This window comes from Numida meleagris, chromosome 4 (assembly GCF_002078875.1).
Source record: "Numida meleagris isolate 19003 breed g44 Domestic line chromosome 4, NumMel1.0, whole genome shotgun sequence".
Classification (NCBI taxonomy): Eukaryota; Metazoa; Chordata; class Aves; order Galliformes; family Numididae; genus Numida; species Numida meleagris.
The window spans coordinates 47,000,601-47,022,510 of NC_034412.1; the positions used below are offsets into that span (position 1 = coordinate 47,000,601).

Here is a 21,910-nt window from a genome sequence, read left to right on the forward strand (position 1 = left end):
GCAGGATCTCTTCTAAATTTTGCTTGCTTTTGACAGGGAAAAAAAAAAGTTATAAAACTGAAAAGAACTCCAAAAGATAATGGAAATATGGCTGAATTGAAATTGCTAGTCTATCTTGTAAGGACTATTTAGTATAGTCAAGTTTGAATTTAACACATAGCTATATAAAAATTCAAAGGAGAAATTTTTAAAAACTGCATAGCTTGATATAAAGGGTTTTGAATATAACAACAGTGCTGCTCTTTCCTTGTTACAGATTAAGACCTCATTTCACAAAGTTCTGTGAAACACTATCTTTGAACTTAATCACTCCTACAATCCCTTGCAGAAGATAAGTGACTATGCACAAGTTCTGATTGCTTAGTAAGACTAGACAAACTTTCCCCACAAGTGGGAAGAATTTGGAAATGAGAACATGAGTGAAGGCTGCATACGAAGAAAGAATGGCTGAGTTCTGTAAGGTAAATTATTCCCTGATAAAAAGCTGTATAATACCTTGTGTTTTCAGCTGTTCATGATGAAGACAGTAGGTTCTAAAATGATAAATACCAACCAGAAAATATGACGAGCAGCTGAAGATTCCAGCATTACGCAGTTTTTTTTAACTCATATTGTGTTGAAAATGCAGAAAAGTCAAGAATATTCTTCATGAAATGCTACCCTTATACAAGACTACTGCAGTTACTAATTGCATCTTACAGTATGTCTTACAGTAGCTGGAAAGCATCGTGTTATACAGAAGATATATCATACCTCAGTGGCCAGACAGACCGTTCAACTCAAACTTCCTCCAGAATGAGTTATCTCTGAACAACAGATGTTTTGTTAAACTTCAGAACGTATGCTAAGTCTATTAAAGTGCATGTTCATTCTGGCATTAAGTTCATCAAAGGTGCTGAATTCTTCATTACCTGCTCTCTATGGCACAAACGTACCCTACTTAACACACTATCTTGCTTCTGAACAGGAGAATCTTCAACTCAAAGAATATACAAAGCACAGAATTAATTAATACATGAAGTAACTCTTACGATTCACTCACATATGTAGTCTTTGTACAGTTTTCAGAACATCTCTTAATATATTAATTACATAATGTCTGTTTAATAATGTGTGTGTTGCGAGATAGGACATTGGTCTATATTTTCTGCTCCCCTGAAATCTTGACTGCCTTAAGCTAATTTATAGTTTTTTCCTAATGCAAACAGCTGAATACAAAATCCTGAATTCTGCTGTTAACCAGAGGAAGATAACTGGCAGGAATCATTCTTCCTCTCTGAACCATGACGCACATTTTTACACAAAAGTATTCCACAAAAGCGTTGCTGCAACTGATCCTAACTACAGACCTTTTACTATATGCAATCACAAACTACTTCTAACTGTTTAACTGGTGGTCCTCAGAACATGATCTGTTATTTATACATTCTTTTCTGACATTAAATGGGTTGACTGATAAATGTTTCTCCTTAATACAATTTTAGTGTTGATGCAAGTGTCCCACTTCAAATTAGGATAGGAGTGAAAACTTTTTGGCTGCTCTCCAGAGGTTTTTCATATATATACTTATATCTTGTGAAAAGTTATGATATTTATAAAATGACATTAACAATAAAAGTAGTATTTTTGCAAGCTCATACTATACGAAATTCTTCAAGGATGGCAACTCTCTTCAATTTTTTTGACATAGGTTTGTTGAATCTTAAAGAGCTGTCTGGAGAAAAGCCTTCTGGAGGAATGTCATTTTTAAGGGGTTGTTGCAAAACTAACCTAATACTGTTGCAAATTATTTACTTCCGAATCCATTAGTAAATGTTGTAGAACATTGGGGGACGAAAACATTTAGTGCAGATTTACCCCTAGAAATGAATGGTATGGTGTAATTCTACTTCAGTGTGTACAATGATAACTAGTTGTGGTTGTTTCACTATATCTGCATGTCTCTAACTAGACCAAATTCACAGAGGTTAACACATCCCTGCTCTTCTGTTTCAAGTTTTGGTTAGATATCGCAAGCACTTTATTGAAATTCCTTATATAAAAGAGTAATAAAATAGTGAAATAAAGGGAAAAAGAGGCCATTAAACATAGCAATTTTTAAAAAGTGTCCTGGCAGTATGCTGTTATAAAACAATACTTAACTGTACATTTTGGTGTGTGTTCCAATATCAGTTCTGTAAAATTCATATGAATGTATTTATCTTATGTTAAGCATAGCTTGTTTGTGATACTGTATTCACACTTTAACAGTAAGGATGTTTCAATAATATTGACCTTTATCAGGTCAGTTCAGGGAGCTGACGTGATGAGATTAAGCTCCTTGGAGCTTTCAAAATCTGTTAGACATCCCACTAAAGGACAAGAATTTCCTCAACATCTTTCATGTCACCTTTCAGATATAAAGACTTTGGCACTTCTTTTGAAGTCTTCCTTAGGCAGTTCCTTACTGCCCACCTTGCCCCTATCTGTTCTTGAAGTATTTTAAATCTATTTGTTCTTAAAGTCACTTCTTTTTTTTGTCTAAGAATGTGCAAAAAAAGTGACTTAAAGAAGACGATGTTACAGTTTATGTTCTCAGTTTTGAAGGCAAAAATCCCAACATAATCTGTTTCTTTGGACTTTTTATAACTTGTGTATTAGAAAGATCACCTTGTTTACTCACTATAAGGTTTGAAAAAATTGATTACTATGAATTACTGACCTATCTTGACTTGACATGTCTGGACAGACACATTGCAGCAGTTCTATTTTCTAAAAGCATTTAAAAAGTAATGAAGACGGGAGTAGTTTCTCCCACAAAATTCTACTATTCTGAGTCTCCTGGTGGTTCCTAAGGATGTAGAATTATTTATTCTTGATAAAGTAGGCCACCGACCACCATCTGTAAGTATGAGTACCTCTCAGTTTATGTCTGGTACTACTTCCAAGTCCTCATCTTTGAAATCAATTAAGCTAGCTAATGTGTATATATAGTCAAGTGACAACATCAGTAGAAAAAGAAAGAGCAATTGATGTTATCTACTTGGATTTCTGCAGGGCCTTTCATCTTGCATCCAGTTCTTATCCCAAAATTGGAAATATATGGATTTGAAAAGTGGACTGTTCAGAGGATAACGAATGGGTTGGACGGTTGCAGCGAGGATTGTGATCAATGGCTCTATGTCCAGGTGGTGGCTGGGGAGACCTCATTGTGGCCTTCTAGTACTTAAACATAGCTTATAAGAATAGGGGAGTTTGACATCAAATACTAGAAGAAAAATTTTTATTCAGATGGTGGTCACTGGAACACTTGCCCAGAGAGGCAGTGAATGTCTCATCCCTGGATGCATTCAAGGCTAGGTTGGAAAGGGCTCTTGATCTATTACGTGGCAACTCTGCCCATGGCAGGGGGACTGGAACTATATAATCTTTACGGTTCCTTCTAAACCAATCCATTCAATACACTTACGATTCAGTGTTATTTTGATTTAAATGAGATTTTATCATTGATCTCCATCAAGAGGGAGGTGGCAAAAATATTCATAGGATTTGAATGAAGTTAATCACTGCTCCTTTGATGGAATGCTTCTTGCATTTGACTAAGATTTTACTTATTTCTGATGTTTGTTTTGTGGTAACTGGATTTTTTTTGATGTCTTAATGAACGGCAATTTCAATTCTTCTGTTAATAGCGGTTACTTTTTACAACATGTAATTCAATATTTACTTTGTGCCTATGAGTATTTATGCTGTTATTCCTACTGTGAAAGCTGAAAGATTTCCCTATTTGAGCTGGTGTACTACTTCATCTATAGCAAGATGAAAATGACCATGAGCATAGAGAAACTGAAAATCTAAGAAATTAATCAGTTCTTTCTTCCATATTTGCACTATACAAATCTGTTAAAGAAGCAAGAAAAAACACTGGACTTTCTAGGTTACATCCTCTATGAGGCTTGCTCTGAAAGTAATGCCTCCTATTTTATGCTGGCCCATGATGTTAGAGGCAGGCGTTTGTGGTGTAGTAGTAGAGACCAAACCTCCTGTGGTGTACGGCCCAAGCATAGCCTGCTGAAGAAGGAGGAAGAGGTTGTGCAGAACCAGAGAATGGGATGGTGCACAGGTCTGGTAGCACCTCTCTGGTCGGTAACGAGAACTGCTCCAGTCAAACACACTGGTTAAGATCATAGGTATGCCCCTGTCACTCCCCTCTCCTTATCTATGTGTAACGTGTGGCCTAGTAGTCATATGACCAGAAGTCATCAGGGAAGAGTGCTGCTTCTGGCAAAAATATGGAGACTATAGACTGATATTATGATTAATATATAAACAATGCCTCACTTATTTGGGAATGGAAAATGAGGTCTTAAGGAACCAAAGGAAATTTCTCTGTTTTTCTGCAGTTATGTGTTTTTCATACCCCTACTTCTGTCTTTGTTTACCTTGTAATAATTCCTGCCTCCCCCCCACTTTTCATGGTAAACCACATGTAAAAGGGGTATAAAACGATTACGCTGGAGGACAGCGTTCAGAGCACCCCTTAACTTCTCACCAGTATCTCATTATGTTTTGTTGCTGGGTGACAGATGGCAGCAGAGGGGCAGTTTGACAGAATGGCATCTGACAAGGAAGTGCATATGAAGCAGAGGTATGTCACTGAATTCCTCCATGCAGAATAAAATGGCACCCATAAGCATTCATTGATGTTTTCTAAACTTTTAGGGAGGCCAAACAGTGGAAGTGAGCACAGTGAGGTGGTGGGTAGTGCACTTCAGCTGTAATGACAGCAACAGTGGGTAACCTCTGCTGCTGCAGATCTTTACGAGCGCTGCATACAGGCCTTTGTCCATTGCTGGCAAAAATGCAGAGCTAACGATGATGACTACTTTGAAAATCTCTTTTTGATAGAGCAAATTCTCAGCTACAAATACTGTTACTGCGTTCTTTGATCTGTTGTAGTTTCCATGGAAATAAATAGGAGGCATCACTTTTGGAGCAACCTACTTAGTGACTGAAATCTTTGCAGAGTACTTCAATTCGAAATCTGCAGACTAATAGCAAGGAAAGTTATTTCCTGTGCTGTATATCCTCATGAGAAGAGGATTAAAAAAAGAAGTGAAATGTAAAAGCTTTAAATGGACTTCTGAATGTGAGTGACCTAACTTGTACCTCAAACACCTGTGAGAAGTTTGAACAGTGGCAAATCAACTGGTATAGAAACCAGAGCATTGCAGTTATTATTCCGGTAACTGTACTTCTTTCCCCCTAGCATTCTTATTGTTTCTTCAGATATTCACAGAAGACAATAACAAGATTCACTTACAGTAACATACATAGCTATATAGCAAAGAGTGGCAGCCATCTTTATTTCAAAAGGATACACTACTTTAGGTCATTCAGATTAATCAAAAGTACATAAAAGCATAGAGAATTAAACTGGTCCACAATACTGGAGAAAGACAAAAGATGGCTTAAGAGGACTGAGGAGAATAGGAAGTGATGAAATTGGTGTGATCCACTTGGGGAAAAAAAGCAGGACAAACAACCAAGTATGGGCCATGACTAGTTTTAGACAAAATGTGGTGTTTGTGTTCCTTTCCCCATTTCTCATCTTTTCCACTTTAGATTACAAGGTCTTTGGGATAAAAATGTTCTGTGTGTTTGAAGTGTATCTAATACTTCTAAATATTACCAAATTATAAAAATATACTTATTTAGTAATGTATGTTGTTTCATTTGCAATATGTTCGCCAGAAGCAGAGGTCAATATATTTATAGCCAGTAATTGGGTAGGAGGTCAAAAACATTATCTAATGTAACTTTTTTCATATGTAATTAAATTTCATTTGCATGCACTGCAGGAATAGCTACAAAATTAAGTTAAATAGCTCTGTATTTTAATGTTTATTAGTAGAAGGTCATGGTGACAACAGCCTCTTTTTGCAAGATGAACAATTTTATACTAGGAATGAGTTCATATATGCTTTTTATCAGTTTCACTTCTTATATGTCTAAACTGTTAATTTTTTATCAAAGCACTACAGAGTCAGTTGATAAGAAGTTCTGCCAGCTGCCTCCTCCTCTTCCTTCATGAGATTATACAATTCTTTATCACCATAAGTAGATACAATGACACACTGTAGGTCAGGAATGAGAACATTTAATTGTAATGCTCTATCATACTCTTTTGTTAGACATGCAGATTAAGAAACCAGACTTGAAGATTTTATCTGAGCTCTATCATTGTGACAAATTACTGCTGAAAAAAGTCAAGACTGACTGACTTACACAACATGAGGCAAATCCAGCTTCATTACTGTGAGATTTTTCTGATTTCAAAGGAGAGAAGTTGGCTTCTCTAGCAATGCTGTATGTCTCCAACTAATACTTTTCTGCTATACAAGTAAAATAAATAAGAAACTGGAGTGGTACTTCAACTCACAAGGCCCACACATCCATGGTGCCAGGACCTGGAGAAAGTACGTGTCTGGGTGCTAGAAGCTGGGCTGGATATAAAAAGAGGAAATGCTTTTTAAGATCTTGATTAGATATTAGGAGATTCTTTACTCAGAGGGTGCCAATGTGATGAAAGAGGTTGCCCATAGAGAAGCTGTGGATGCCCCATCCCTGGAGTTATTCAAGGCCAGGTTGTATGGCGCCCTGGGCAGCCTTATCTGGTAGGTGGAAGCTCTACCCTTGGAAAGGGAGTTGGAATTGGAAGGCTGTTTAAGGTCCCTTCCAAATCAAGCCGGTCTATGATTCTATGAACGCAGGTTGGAGAGTTTGTTGCATGCTAGCATCCTCAAGTGAGTCACACTGTGCACCAGCCCCAGGCATGTGTCAGAGCCCTGTGCCCATAGTGCATCACCTAGAGCTGCAACAGACAGACATCTGTTCTCCTCAGGCAGTGAGGGGAGCAAGACTGTGCTTGTCCATGATTGTGTGAGAGCTCTGAGCATCCGCCTGTGATCATGGCCAACCACGTATATGTCATATACACATGCTTTGTTTGCATGATGTCCACTAGGCATGTCTCTAGCCTTGGTATTGTCTGAACTCAGGGCATAGAGCTGCAGCTACTTCCCTTATGATGTTGAACCTGGCCTGATATTTCGTACCTCAAAATAGGTATCTGAGAGCCTTTGCCGTGTATAAATATGTCCAGAAGTGCCCGAGCTGTCCCTCAGAAGGTTGCTAATTTACACAAATCCTTACTGAATTAAGCTATTAAAAACACCACCACCAAGGAAAACTGTAAATTCCAGCTATTCACACACTGAAGTTGCTGAAATGGAGGTCAAAGTAAAGTCTCCTGCAATTTCATAATGCAGATGGCACTACTTATTTATATGGCATCACATTAAATATATTAAATAGAACTTTGACCTCTCTAGCCCCCTCTTTCTTCTTTGTGTAAAGTAAATTAACATACCACAACATCCAATAATCAGGATTGTAAGGAAAAACAGAGCTAAAGTAATTGTTTTCAAGAATCAGTTACTGTTTCTCGAACCCCTTACTAAGTGATTCTACTAATTCACATAGGATATATGTCTGAGAAAATGTGCTGTTTGATCTCTTAAAGATAAATGCTGACAAGATTATTATCCTCAGACTATTTTTTTTTTTATTATATAGTTGCCTCTTCTCCAAATATATCTTGGATGTGTTTGCACAGCTTTCATTTTCTGTGCTGTCTGGAGAAGACTGACACTCATCTGCACTTCTACTGTTTTGTTCTTTGTTTTAACTGGAATGTTGTTATTGCTTATTTCCTTTTCTTTCTTTCCCTCACTATTGTTCTGGCTGGCATACTCCTTGCTTTGTTGTTGTTGTTTTTTAATCTGGCAGATGTCTTCATCATCATCATCCAATTAGTAGACATTTGATGAGCGTACGTGGACACTAAACAGCATTCACTATGTCGGAACTGCAAAATGCTTTCCATTGCACTTGTGGGATATTTCTTTGGACTGCAAATACCAATAGCTCATACACAGATAGTTAGCACAGAGCTCTAAAATTTTAAGGTATTTATGTTTGGGCTTTTAATGGATTAAAGCCATTGAGTTCACATCTAATGTTTAAAAACATGCTTTGAATATATACAAAACATTATGAAACTCCTTTTCCTTCATCTAAAATTACGGTATTTTCTAGTATCATCTATTGCAACATCTTTAACAATCTTCAGGGCATTTCTCCAACACTTTTTTCCTCCTACTGGTGAATCAACCAGTCCCTTCAGAGTTTCAGAGAGTTATGAATCAATTTTGAATTTCATTGTTCTAAACAATGTGAAGAGCCTTATGAAAACAGGCTTCTGACCTGTTCCTTGTAGCAAATATGAACTCCTAAGGTCTGCATGAGCCAGAAATGAAGCAAGCATCTTACAACAAACAGAAGTGATAAGACAAACACTTCTTGTGGCTGCAGCTGTTTCTTCTACTTTCATGCTACGTATCACAGTACTTGTTGGATGGTGCTGTAAATTGCATGAGAAACTTTAAAATGCATTACATAGGGGAAAAGCAACCTTTAAATCAACTATCCAGTCTAATAGATGTAGTTTTGTAGACTAGCACGTTGTAGATGTAGAGTGTTACTTTGCATCATAGAAACCATATTTGAAGATGACGGAATTACTACATACATAAAGAACTGGAGAGAGTACGAAAATAAAAGAAAAATGTACTTACTGCATGCCATGACAAGCTTACTGAGACTTTTAATGAATACATATATTTATAAAATTGCATTTGACAATTCACAATATCTGATTATGTAGCAGGATGCTCTGAAAAAGGATTTGATTATATGGTACACTGAGCTGTGGCTAGCAAATAACCACCTTCTGCATTCATGCTTCTATTTGTTACTGTTAGAAAAATGGCACAAATTAGTAATTGCCATAAACAAATCAATCATTAATGCAGGACAGCACGTATCATTTAGAAAAGGTAGTGAAGATAAGCCATTTTACTCATACTTACAAAATTTCTTTATGTAGGAAGTCGTGGCAAGTTGATCCCTATATATAAGCCGCAGATGAATAGCACAGAACAAACTGCTGTATATTTTATTTGAAAAAAATATTGTACATTTATGCGGTTGCTAGTATTTTAATAAGTGTTATCTGAAGCAAGAATGCACTTGGTGACAGATAAAATGTTCCAAGTGATTTAAATGACTTAGGACAAGCTTTTTTCTAGTGGGTGCACTTATTCTATGTCTGCGCTCTTAACTACCTGGACATAATTCAGCTCCTTTCAGAAGATATATTCCCTGTGTTGCAAAACATGGTTCTTTGCAGCTTGGTGCATTACTGTAGGATGCTATAATGCAAATATGTTACTTTATTCCTAGCAAAACATCCATTAAATGAATTCTCTGAAGAAATTTGTGTAAAAAAGGTTTGAGACTCAAATCTCATGCTAATATTTGAGATCTCCAATCTCAAGTCAAGAAACTTCAGAATCTATGATTGATTTTGAAACTGGAAGTAGAGGATCAGTCACTAACGTTCTGCAAAATTTGTCTGAAGCTGCAAGGACTTTAGCACTCATTTGTAACACAGAAACTACAGAAATATATCCTTACTGAGTGCTGCTATATATGGAGCCGTCTTGTCTTACTATGTTTATTTTTTCCAAGTATGTTGCAGTTTGACATGGCACATAGCTAAACAGCACAGAGCCATTCGCTCACTCCTTCAGAGCAGGATAAGGGAGAAAATTGGAAACAACTCAGAGCTTGTGGATTGAGATAAAAAATATTTACTAAGACAGAAAAGGAAAAGAAGAAAATATTATGATAACTAGATATATGCGCAATGCAGTTGCTCACCCCCTGCCCATTGATGAATTCAACTGCTGGCAAACTGAGGCCTCACTACCAGCACAACATCCTGTCAAATGACACTCAGCTTGTACCTGAGCAGAGGCCGCCCCCCAGCTAACTTCCCACACCTTTGCAGCCTTCCACATGCTGTCATAGCACATGGAATTACCCCGGCCTAATTCAGGCCACCTGTCCTGGTTAATATCATCTTTAAAATTCATACGACATTAAAGACAAAAAAAATAAAACCAGATCTTCTTACCACTTACTTTCTTAAACTACAAACTCTAATAACTTCTGTAAGAGTAATATAGTGTATTTAGAACTGTGACGCTATCTGGGTTTCTTGACCCTGTCTCCTCTGCTACTGGCCCAAGACACCATTTAATCTCAGGTCAGGCTGCACAGACACATCAGAAATACACCTGGTGATGATGCTGGGGATGAACAGACACTAAGTTCATAGCATAAAACTGCAACTTTCTGCTTTAGCAAGTACTTACATGCAGTCCTCACAGAATGGTTGGGATATACAGGATGCTAAACCTCCAGCAATGGTAAATGGAGCTAAATCCTCTAGCAATACAGAAGAGAGGTTCATGTCACGGTGTCTTAGCATGCTTTGCTTCATACTTCACTACTTATCACAGAGCAACTGCTCTATCCTATTTATACCTATTTATACTTATACAGTACAGATGCCAGTCGGATGTTAGTACACATACCAATAGATTATTTTTGTTTTCCTTCAAAATAATCTCCCTTCTGTTTTATTTCTTTTGGGGGATTCCCCACACCCCGACCACAGACAATTTTACTTCATATATGTATTTTTTATAAAACAATTAAGTTCCTGGATTGGCATTTAATTTGACTACATTTTTAAAGGAAAAAAATGTGTTCAAAAGGTGTTAAAGGATTTTCGTTCTGGAAATCTGAATTGCATAAAGAAACAAAAATTTCCAGCAAAGATAGTACAGATTTTAACTATATATGTTTACTCTTTTGCACTGAATAACAATATGTATAAGAGTTCCTAGACAAAGACCTGCTGTACCATATCACATATCATTCTGAAAATATAAAATAAAGCATCAATTGGAGATTCTGTGTTCTACAATGTTAATAATAAAAAAGAAAAATGCAGCACTATCAGCAACAATATAGATCACGACCCAACTGTGAAGTAGTGCCTATTAACATCAGAAAGTTTTTTTTTTTCCAAACACATTACAGAATAAGAGTCAGAGTATCTTGATAATTGAAAAAGAAATTATTGAAATGTCTTAGGTGAAAGTTTGCTCTGAAGTATACCAGCTACCCTCTCATCTTAAAAGAGAAGCATCCAAAAATATACATTTAAAAGAGATGGGGAACAAAAGTGTTTCAGATAAGACTAGCCAAAGCACAGCTTTCATTAAGGTTTCAGAAACAGTAGAAATGTATGTTGATATGGAATAATACATTCAAAGTTACAAATGTTAAAAAGTATTTTCAAGGGTTTTATCTCTATTGGTTTTATGTCTGTTAATTTTCAGTCTAAAAATTCAATGATTGACAAAAATTCTTACAATAATTTGGTTGACATATTTACATTTTCAAATGAATAACATCAGTTTAACAGGTCTGACAGAGCCATCAGCAGCTTTCTAAGTTTACCTGGTTGCCTATTCTCTGTCTAATTGACAAATTTGATTACGCATGTAATTTTTCCAGATAGATTACAGTGATTTTTAGCAGCCTTTGCAGCACTATCAAATTTTAAGTTTACATTTAAAAACTCACCACACATAGAATACATTAGTTGTTTTTTAAAAACGTGTACTAATTTGTGAGGTATTTCCATTTACAAACCGATTACAGAATTACATCTTTGTAAGACACTAACACAGTATGATTTATGACTAAAAAGATTATTTTCACTGATTTATTTAAGAATGCATAGAGGTACTTCTCAACCAAGACAAGAAGAGGAATGCCACAGCTTGGTTATATACAGCGTAGGAAGATCTGTGGATTTTGTGGATCAGAGAAAACAATTTAAAAATGATTCAAACAAGGTACACATAAACTCTGCAAGGATTTTAGTGAAAGATATCAATTATTTTAAAGAGTACATGCATCAACATATTCAATAGCAAGGGTACTGCCAAACAAGCATCTCCAGGTGTTACTAACATTTTTGAGGTGGGTACAGCATGAAAGGAGAGTCTGAAAATTACCAAATAAGTATTTCTACAACTGCACCACTTGTTTTCTCTTAGAGTGAGACTGGTCAAGAAATCATTTATTAGACTAAAAGAAAAAAAAAACAACTTTTTTTTTTTTTTTTTAAGTAGTCTTGGTAACTTCTCCCTTTCCTCTAATGGATCTCTCCCTGTTCCTCTATTCCCATACTCTAATCTAGTGTTTATACAAAATACAGATACAGGCATATTGCAGGAAAGGTACAGCAGAGGATTTTTCAGTGGTTTCTTGGTACTACTGGGAACTAATTTACTTACACAAAAAAAAAAGATGTATAGACTAGGACCTCCACTTAATAGGTGTGTTCTATTCTTTTCAAAACCAAATCCCTCAAATAGAGGAAACATTTCGATATTCCTCCTTTGACACTGGTTTCAAGGGGACTTCCAACACTATAAAACTATATGGAAACTTGCAGAATTTGAAAGAGAGCAGACAGTAGAATATTTCAGAAAAAAAAAAGAAAAAGTGATGATCAGTTTAAAGAGGAAGAAGAAAGTTTCAAAATTCAGAAAAGCTAATGTTATAGTCAGGAAAGAAAAACAATTGTGGAGACAAAGAATTTAAGTAAGATAAGAAGCAGCATGAAAAATTAAAACAAATGAAGCAAGAGAAACATCAGTTTAATTATCAGCTTGGTTAACTGGCCAAGAAGTTAGAAGTAGAAAAACAAACAATAAGCATTCAGTAAGAAGATGAAAGTTGGAAAGATTAACTTACCATAGAAAAAAAGCAACAATGGCTGATTATATATACATGTGTTGACAGTTCCATGTGGCCATGAGATATTTATACAATTTTACATAGTGAATTAAGCATTATTCCAATTAGTTGAGATCTCTGCTTTCATTCTTCTTTAAATCCAATGTCAGTAAAATATCTTATTCCTCAGATCATTGCTTTGTAGAATTGTGCATCGTTGAAGATCTGCATTTAATAAGAAAGCACTTTTTCCCATTTTGTAATGCAATAGTGTCTGCTTACAAGAAAACTCATACAATAAAACTTTGATATTCTATGATTCAATGATTCTATTATATCTCAAGTTGGAGACGCATAAGGATTGTTAGTCCAACTCCTGGCTCTGTACATACAGGACTACCTAAAAATCAAAACATATGTCTCAGAGCATTGCATGCTACAACTGTAGAACCACCTTCCAGAATAACACTAGACACAGGTAAAATAGAAGGTATGGCATCATGTCCATGGCATTGTGACCTGCTTTGTTTGTTTTCAAGAAAATATAGATTAGAAGTGTTTTTATTTGTGTGTAAACGTGTGAAGCACTTAAGGTTTTTATGACATCTCTCAAAATTCATTCACGAGAATGGAAGAAAATTTTTTGTCCCTTCCATATAATTTTTACATGTTTTGCCTTACAAATTCTCAGAAGATTTCAAATTCCAAAAAAACCTTTTTATAATTTATTTACATTAATATTTTTGAAATGGAGATGAGTAAAATACACATTGAGTATGAAGTTACTCCTTAGCTGTTTTCCTGGCTTCTTTCAGAAGTGTTTCTCTCTTTTTTTCAACTCTTTTTAAAACTTTATTCTTTACTTAAGTACAGGTGGTATTTGTCATAGTTGCTACAAATTACATATTCAATTTAAAAAAAAACAGTAAATAACTTTAAAAACTGGGTTCACCTTCCATGCTCATTTCACTTGTACAAGTTAATCACTGATATAGATATTCGTATTCAGATCTTCCAGTTCCAAAAATGTTTTAAAAACCAGGTTTGAATCATAACATTGAAAACTGAGTTTAAAGTAACTTTCCTTCTCTTTATCTTTTAAGAGTGTCCTAGCCCAAACATTCCTAAGTATGTTATTTTTTTTCTGGAACAATTTTAAATCAGAGAAATTTCTACTTTGAAGCAGTCAGAAAGTTTCATCTTACTCCCACTAGATAGATAATTCCAACTGTCAAGAACAAACTCTGAGCGTATATCTTTCAATACATGATCATATAGGTATGTGTGAGAAAAATTTTTACTAGACATGCTGAAACTCTTTTTTTGGAGGTGGCTGTTTTTTTGGCTTTTTTTTTTTTTTCTGCATTTCCCCCCCCTTGCACTCTACATCATCTGTTTGCTTCTCTGCAGAAAAGATTTAATAATCATGATAAAGCTGTATCCAAAACTTACAAAACTGCAGCAACACTACTTCTTGAACAAGAATGGTTCTAGAAAGTTCTTAACACTCTAACTTAGGGAACAGGCTACAAAATCCATGCATGTTACTACTTTTTGAAGTCTTCTTATAGGTTTATGCATGTTTAAATAAAGGCTGGTTCTAATCTGAAAATGTGAGCCTACTTATCATTTGCATGCTTACGTATCCCTAGTAGCAGATGTTGGGGAAGCACTTGAAAAGAAGAAAACGCTTTCCATTTTTAGTTCAGTGAATTTCAGAACAGAGCAAGCAACGCATGGACTTCTAATGATAATGTTTGCCTACAGTTAACAGCACACTTGGTAAGTCTTGGGGTTATCTGGGCAGCATATACATATATAACATATAATATATTTATATATATACATATATATATATTTCTCACATTTCACAAAATAAAAAAAATCCAGCAAAGTACATTTGCAAATGAGTAAAGAGCGTAAGCGATTAGAGAACAAACAATACAATCCCATTGTGAGCCCTCTAGCTGGGTTAAAAACAAATTAATTTAGTGAGGTGAGCTTCTCCCTCATGTTCACAGCAAAAAATTTTTTTTAATTTTTTTTAAACTTTGAAAACTAATATTTGAGCTACAAAGCTAAAAGCATGCAAGGGTTTTAGATACATATTTAGCCATAATCATCTTTGTATTCAGCTTAGTAGAAAAATTCTCCAGAGTTTATATCCCATATATGTACAAACATGTAAATTAATAGGAAAAAAAGTAATGATAGACAATAGAACCTAAACTTTTGAAGCATTTACTAGACTTAAAGCTAAAACAAGCTGTAGAGGAAAGCATAATACCTTCATACATGTACAAATATTTCCTCTCAACCTTATTTTAGTGAGACCTACAATAACCAGAAGGAACCCAGGAAATGTTCTGATACACCTTGCAATATCATCCTGTCAGAGAATGGACAAATCGAGAATTTCTACCACGCTTCCTGAAGAAAAGAGGTTAAAAAAAAAAAAAAAAGTGCCACAAATTTCAAACAGCATGAAGTGAGAATGAGAAAACCTTCCACTTCAGAATAACCTGGTATTCAGTCTTTCGATGTGAGATGTCTAAAATGAATTAGAATGTATTCTTATAAGTAGTAGTGACCAGCCTTCTCTGGCACAGTTCATGTTTAAGGGATGCAGCTATCTCAGCCAAACAAACCTTTGGTCATTTTTACATGATTTGCATGTCAATGGTGCTAAAATTATTATTTTAGGTAGAATAACTCATCACTTAGCAAAATACCTCCATTTGAAGTGATGCGTCAGTACACTATTTGGTTTTTCTCTAACTGTACATTCTTAATTCTTAATTCTAGCAAAATCATTCCTTTTCAGAAAAAATATAAAATAATAAAAAATCATTATGTTTAATTCAACAAAGTATTGTTCTCATTGTTCTGGTTACTATCTGAGAAACTACTTTCACAAAAACAATCCCAATAGATCGTTTTGAGGACAGTCTCTGGTTTACTATGCACTGATGCCCTTACAGAGCTGACCCTGAGATGCCTCTGTCTTTATAAGTATTTCAGGACTGGAAATAAATTGCATTCATGCATTTCCTTCTCCATGTACTCCACTAGTACTTCACAGAAGTTCTCTATATACTGAAGACTGATATGATTACACTGATTATGACAAATTATAGCTTGATGACTATACATAGACAGTAATTTTCATAAGTCAGTCAATCAACTTTATTGCAGTTGGAGGGCTAGAAGCTCAGTTCAGTCCGATCTCCACTTGCATGAGTATTGTTAAAGTTTTTTGTATAGCTCTAGTCATTCCTTTTAGTAAGTAAAGCTATTTTCATTCTAAAAAGGCCAGGTATGATGCAAAAGAGCTTATGGAAGACACTTATGTAATGTTTGGTTTGGTTTTGGTGTTTTGTTTTTCATAATTTTTGTCTGTACGAGAAGAAAATTCTGTAGAGCATACTATTTATTCAGCACATCATACAATTTGATATGCATAAGTCACTCCAGATCTTAAAAGCCACTGTTAGTGAAAATTTAGTGCGCTGTTTACCAGTGATAACTTAAGACCTTCTACACCATGCTTCTTGTTTGGTTGTCTGCATTTGCTGGAACTATCAGTCAGATGTGACTAGTTGTCATCCCCCTACAGTCCCTTCAAGTAAGTGAGGTACCTGAACTGTGATAATCAAAAAGGTTACTTCTATACATTTTAAATTATCATTTTCTCCTTTCCTTTAAGTCAAAAATTATTAGATATTATTTATGACTGTGTAGCTTAGTAAAATACAGAGCTGAGACTTAAGGAAATTAAGCAAACCACTTTAATCAGGAAGTCCTGATAATCTCATTCTGTAAGGATGGTTCTAACTCAGTAGTTTTTTGGTCAGGATATAGTCAAATACCAGAGTAACCAGACTGGGGTTTTGTTTCAAGAACTCCTTTGTTTTTATAGTCCCAAAGTAATTTTTTTTTTTTTTGTGTGTGTGTGTGTATGGAAATACTAGAAGGTTGATGAGAAAGAAGTGCTTAAAGCTCTGCGAAGAGATATGAACTTTCATATTTTTGGAACCAAACTGGATGAAAAGGAAGAGTTTAAGTAAAATAAAATTTTATAAATTAGACCAAGATTAAATTAATTTGAAGATTTAACAATCAAAAGCACTATAATTCTATTCCATTTTTAAAATAGGAGGGGTTTTTACATAGAGTTTTTAAGAATATGGATATGAATCTTGTATCTGCCATGTAAATAAATGCTCCTTTTGTTGTTGGAGGAAGTTAATATTGGACATAATCATATTTGAAATTTCTGCAGGCTTGATACAAATGTGAAGGAGAAATCCATACCGTGAGCTAATTTTTGCTCTTCAAGATATCAGATAAGAAATGAATCTTTTGCTTTGTTTGCCCTTTTTTTTTTTTTAACTTCACTTGCAGGCTTTCACTTACAAGAAAAGCACTGTTATATGCATTATTAATTGTAATGTATGAATGTAAAATACTTAGCTTATGTAGCTAGTCAAAATTGCCACCCTATATTATAGCTGTTGCTATCTGTTCCTTATTACTTTTGGAACAGGTTCAGGCCACAGTAAATTTCAGCCTTGGTCTCATAAGTACAGGCCAGAGCCCTGCATTATTAAATAGGCAAAGGCTGAAGTAATGACTTGCCAATTTGTTGAACACTTGCTATGATACTAGCCATAGCTCTAAACCTACATACTGTCCCATATTGTAGCTGTGCAGACATGCGCACACTGACTTTGGGAAAAATAAACTGCATGATACAGAACAGCTTGCAAGAGCCTTCAATTGGAACTAGCAGAAATATACATAATCATTTTTCTTCCAAAAATGTTAAAAGTGATATTCCAACATGAAAATTAAATCTTAATCATTAAATAATAATGAATACTCATGATATAAAAATAATGCAAGCATAGGCAAGTATGTGGGGAAGAAATTAAACCAGTTATTAGAAATATTTTTTTTACAGTAGAGAAGGGTTAGACATTGTCTTTCCTTTCCTTATTAGCAATATTTCCTTATGCATCAATATATGTTACCACATTTGCGCATCCAGTATTTTCATACTAGAAAATTCTTAAGTCACTTATGTAGCATTTCTAAATCACTGAATAATGAACAAGGTCAACCTCAGCAGAAACCAATCAAGAACAATCAACTGTTTTTCCAGCACTGCTCCATTAAAAGCTGTCTCCAAATTCTGGAACACGAGGCAGTAGTGCAATAATCTACGTAGTTGACATAAAAACTTAGTTATTGGTTTGAGTATTAGCTGTTCCCATAAAATGTGATTATCTCCTTTTGTTCTAACAAATATTCAGTATTTATGTTTGCATTGAATGATGAGTGGGAAACTTACTTAATTTCAGAACTTTTGAGATTCTGCAGTATTTCCACAGTACAACTGGTTTTAGGAAGGGAATGACAAATAAGCAGACAGATTAACCATTAATACAGCCAAAGTAGGCTCTTTTACTTCACCTAATTGCTAAAACCTGTCTAATTAAAAAAATGGTATCTATTTGTTAAACTTGACAACCTAGAAATACCCATGAAATTTTGAGCATTATCTTGAATCTTATCTTTAGATATCACAGTGTCAATTCATGAGTGTTAGTAAGGTCATCTATAACCCAATAGTTTACAACTCAAGTTTCCTGAAGGGGTAATTTGTCTTTGAATTCTTCCCATGTAGTATTTTGAGTACTGTGAAGTAAATTATTATTGAAGTCAGCATAAATATGAGGAAAAAAATCCCAGAACTTATGAATCATATTAGGATATAAAAATTCAATTGAAATCAAGGGGAAAGATGGGTGCACATTAAGAAGTGAGAAAAAGGAAACGCAGCATTAAATTTCACTGTTAGAGGAAAAAAAACTATCTCTTTATTGAAAGGTAGTCTGTAGACAAGTTTCAACTGTTAATATTGAGAGTTAAAGAATTATATTTTGAACATTCACTGATACGTAGTTGATTGGAACAGAACATTTAAGACATTATATTAAATGCATTGGGCATTTGCAATGCATTACTGTCATTTACTTTTTTTTTAGAAGAAAGTTTTGATGACTTGACAAGCTTGATGTGCAAGAGAATAAAATAGGTACACAGGTTTAAATCAGCATGAGTTTATCTGTCTTTTATACTCTTTTGTCAATATTTCTTAAACTCCTATCTCTTCTTGCGAGCTGCCAGGAAAAATTCCACATATTCAATGTGGAGAAAAGTCACAGTATATTCTCTTTAAATATCAACAATCTTTTGTGATTGTGATTCTTTTAAATATGTTTTTCTTTCTTTTTTTACTTTTCAGGTCATGATGGCATTTCTGGTTAACATTTTACATTTTGATATAGCTTTATTTTGGCATTTAGCACAGCTCAAGAATTATGCACTTGTCAAAACAATAAAAGTCTGCAGCGTATAGGCATTTCTAAAAAAAATCCTACGTATTCTTAACATCAACAGGAAAGAAAGTGACAATGAGACATAAAATAAAATTATACTTTTTTCTTATAGGTATCCGGTAGAAGTCATCTTAATTTAATACGGTAATAAAGATAAAATTACAGTATTTTACTTGAAATTAGGAAATGTATGTCCTAATAGGTGATGGGCCAAAGCAGTAATAATTTTAATCACAAAAGACACTTAAGCAGCGTGATCCCAGATAAATGCATCAGAATCTTTTACTGTGAGTTACTGGCTAAGATTTTTTAGGTAGATTATTGTTCTGAGAGCAGATGGTCTCAGTTTATGCCTTTTGTTCTGCACAATTATTGATGTGGATGCTAATATGAGACAATAAGTGGGCTATTTTTTGTCTATAATTGACATTAAATGGGTAATATTGAGGAAGCATTATGACTAGCTGACAGATTCAAATCCACGTAGTTCTTACTAAAAATCACACAAGTTCAGAATCTTGTAGCCAAATTACCACCATAATTATCCCAACAAAAAAAAAAAAAAAAGAGAGAAACAGAACAAAAGATCAGCAGGGAGAAAAATCCTTCAAGGATATTTTTGGTCGGCAAAGTACAACAGTAAAATTTCAAATAGATAGAGGTGGCATTCAGGTATCCTATCATCCTCATGTACCCGTGGGCATGTACTCTGTCCACACAGCTATTGTGGTTCTTATGAAGAAAACAATAAAACAACAAAAACTAACACTAAGTTTAACCTGGTATTTGAAAGTTTTAATATCAGACTGAAATCTATACCACTATCCAGCTCAAATATGAATTTGCGCTAGCTCAAAATTCCTGAGACAGACATTTGACAGGTGTGTCTTAAATTTCCCCATAACATCAACATACAATACTCAATAGACAGAACAAGATTTAGTTAACACACTATAATTGTCCCCTTTGAACTAGATACAACCTGAATTCAGTAGTATGTGATGGAGAGAAAAATAGGAACAACATCAGGATTTGACAATAGATCTACTGAAATCTGTCAGTGGAGATTTAATTCTGGCTTTTTCTATTATAGTTAATGAAGACCAGTTATCCTTCTAGTGAGAGAAGTGATATCGTTCTGCACCTCATAAGGCAGATGAGCTATAGGAAATACAGAAGTTTTTAAAAATATGTAGATAATTATCAATAGTCATGATGATTTATTTTTCCTTCTTCAGGAAATAGCCAGAACATTTCAAATGGAAATAATCCATGTACTGTATGAGATGAAAGTCAGTGCAGTTCATGTTTTTGCAGCACGATGATGAAAAACATTTGGACTACACAATAACACCAAAGTTATAGACTTTTAAGATTGCTATGCTAATAATTTAACATGATTTTGAGATAAGGTCTGTATGTTAACATGAAAGACTTTCCCACCATGATTCTGAAAAGAGAATCTGCATTAGGAACTATATATCAAAACTATATATCAAAACTGACAGAAAAACATTCTGGCAAATCACAGAACAGATTTAGACTGTTTTTGTTTAAGGCGGACATTAATCTTGTTTACTTTAGATAGGAGGTTACAGAGTATAATTTCAAGGTGTTTTTGGAAGAAGTTTCCATGAAGACATGAGCTAAACTATTCAATTGCTATGTAGGAACTTCTAATTTAAAATACCTTTATGCTTTCAGCTAAGTAAACGCTGTACTGTAAAACATACTTATGTTGGGTACTATACAAACATCACAAAAGCACTTCACAGGCTTCTGATATTCATACATTCCAGCAGCTGGACATGCTTATCCTTCGTATTCTTAAGATAGCTGTATGTTTTACTAGTTCTACAGTTCTCCTAATAAATTACACCTTAGGGATAAAATGCATTTGCATTTAAAATCTTAAGGTACTATCTATTTCCATTTTATCCTGGCATAAATGACCAGTGTTTGCTTAAGTTCAGTTTGTCAGTATGCATGCGTGATAGCTTATTTGCCAAACAATATGCAATTTAGATTGACAATGGTCTTCATAAATGGGTAGTATAATATTTATATTTTCCCTGTATGACAACTAAAATTGGTATTGGGTTTACATGGCAAGGTTTTGTTAGTGGGAGGACTGCAGAGGGGGACTTCATGAGCAGAGACCAGCACCGCCCGTCGTAGAGCAGAGTGGCTCCTGCTGCTCCCAAGGGCCCCACCACTGCCAGAGCTGAGCCGTGAGAGAGGCTGGGTGTGCTCTGGAAGAGCAGATGGAAGGAAGGGGAAAGCACTGTGCACAGCAGCTGGGAGAGAGGAGTGAGCAGTGGGAGAGAAGTGGCTCTGCAGGCACCTGTGTCAGCGCAGGAGGGTGAGAGTGCTGGGTGCAGAGCAGCAGTCCCTGCAGTCCAGGAGAAGCCCGCTGTGGGGCAGGAGGGCTGGGGCAGTGGAGGATGGAAGACTCAGACTGGCCAATAAGGAACAGCAGAGATGAAGCATTAAGGACAGACCATATTCCTCCGCCCTACTTGGAGGAGGTAGACGAGGGTGGGTGGTGGTCTCAGTTTGTTTTTATTTCTCCCTGCTCTAGTCTGTTAGATCTCTGTCCATATCTCACATTTTGAGCCCTTTTCCATTGTTTTCTTCCTCCTCTGAGGGGGGAGTAGGAGAGTGGCTGTGGTAGAGTTTAGCTGTTTGTTAAAGTGAAACCACCACACACAGACATAACTTGATAGTGTTTATTGATT

At 35.2% G+C, this 21,910-nt stretch overlaps 1 long non-coding RNA gene across 1 annotated transcript in view; it reads left to right on the forward strand.

Moving 5' to 3' along the window:
* LOC110398985 overlaps positions 1-21,910 on the forward strand; it is a 43,189-nt gene that overhangs the window by 14,794 nt on the left and 6,485 nt on the right. Inside the window, exon 3 of the long non-coding RNA XR_002438794.1 lies at positions 257-461. This is a non-coding gene — a long non-coding RNA (uncharacterized LOC110398985). The remainder of the gene's footprint in view (positions 1-256; positions 462-21,910) is intronic.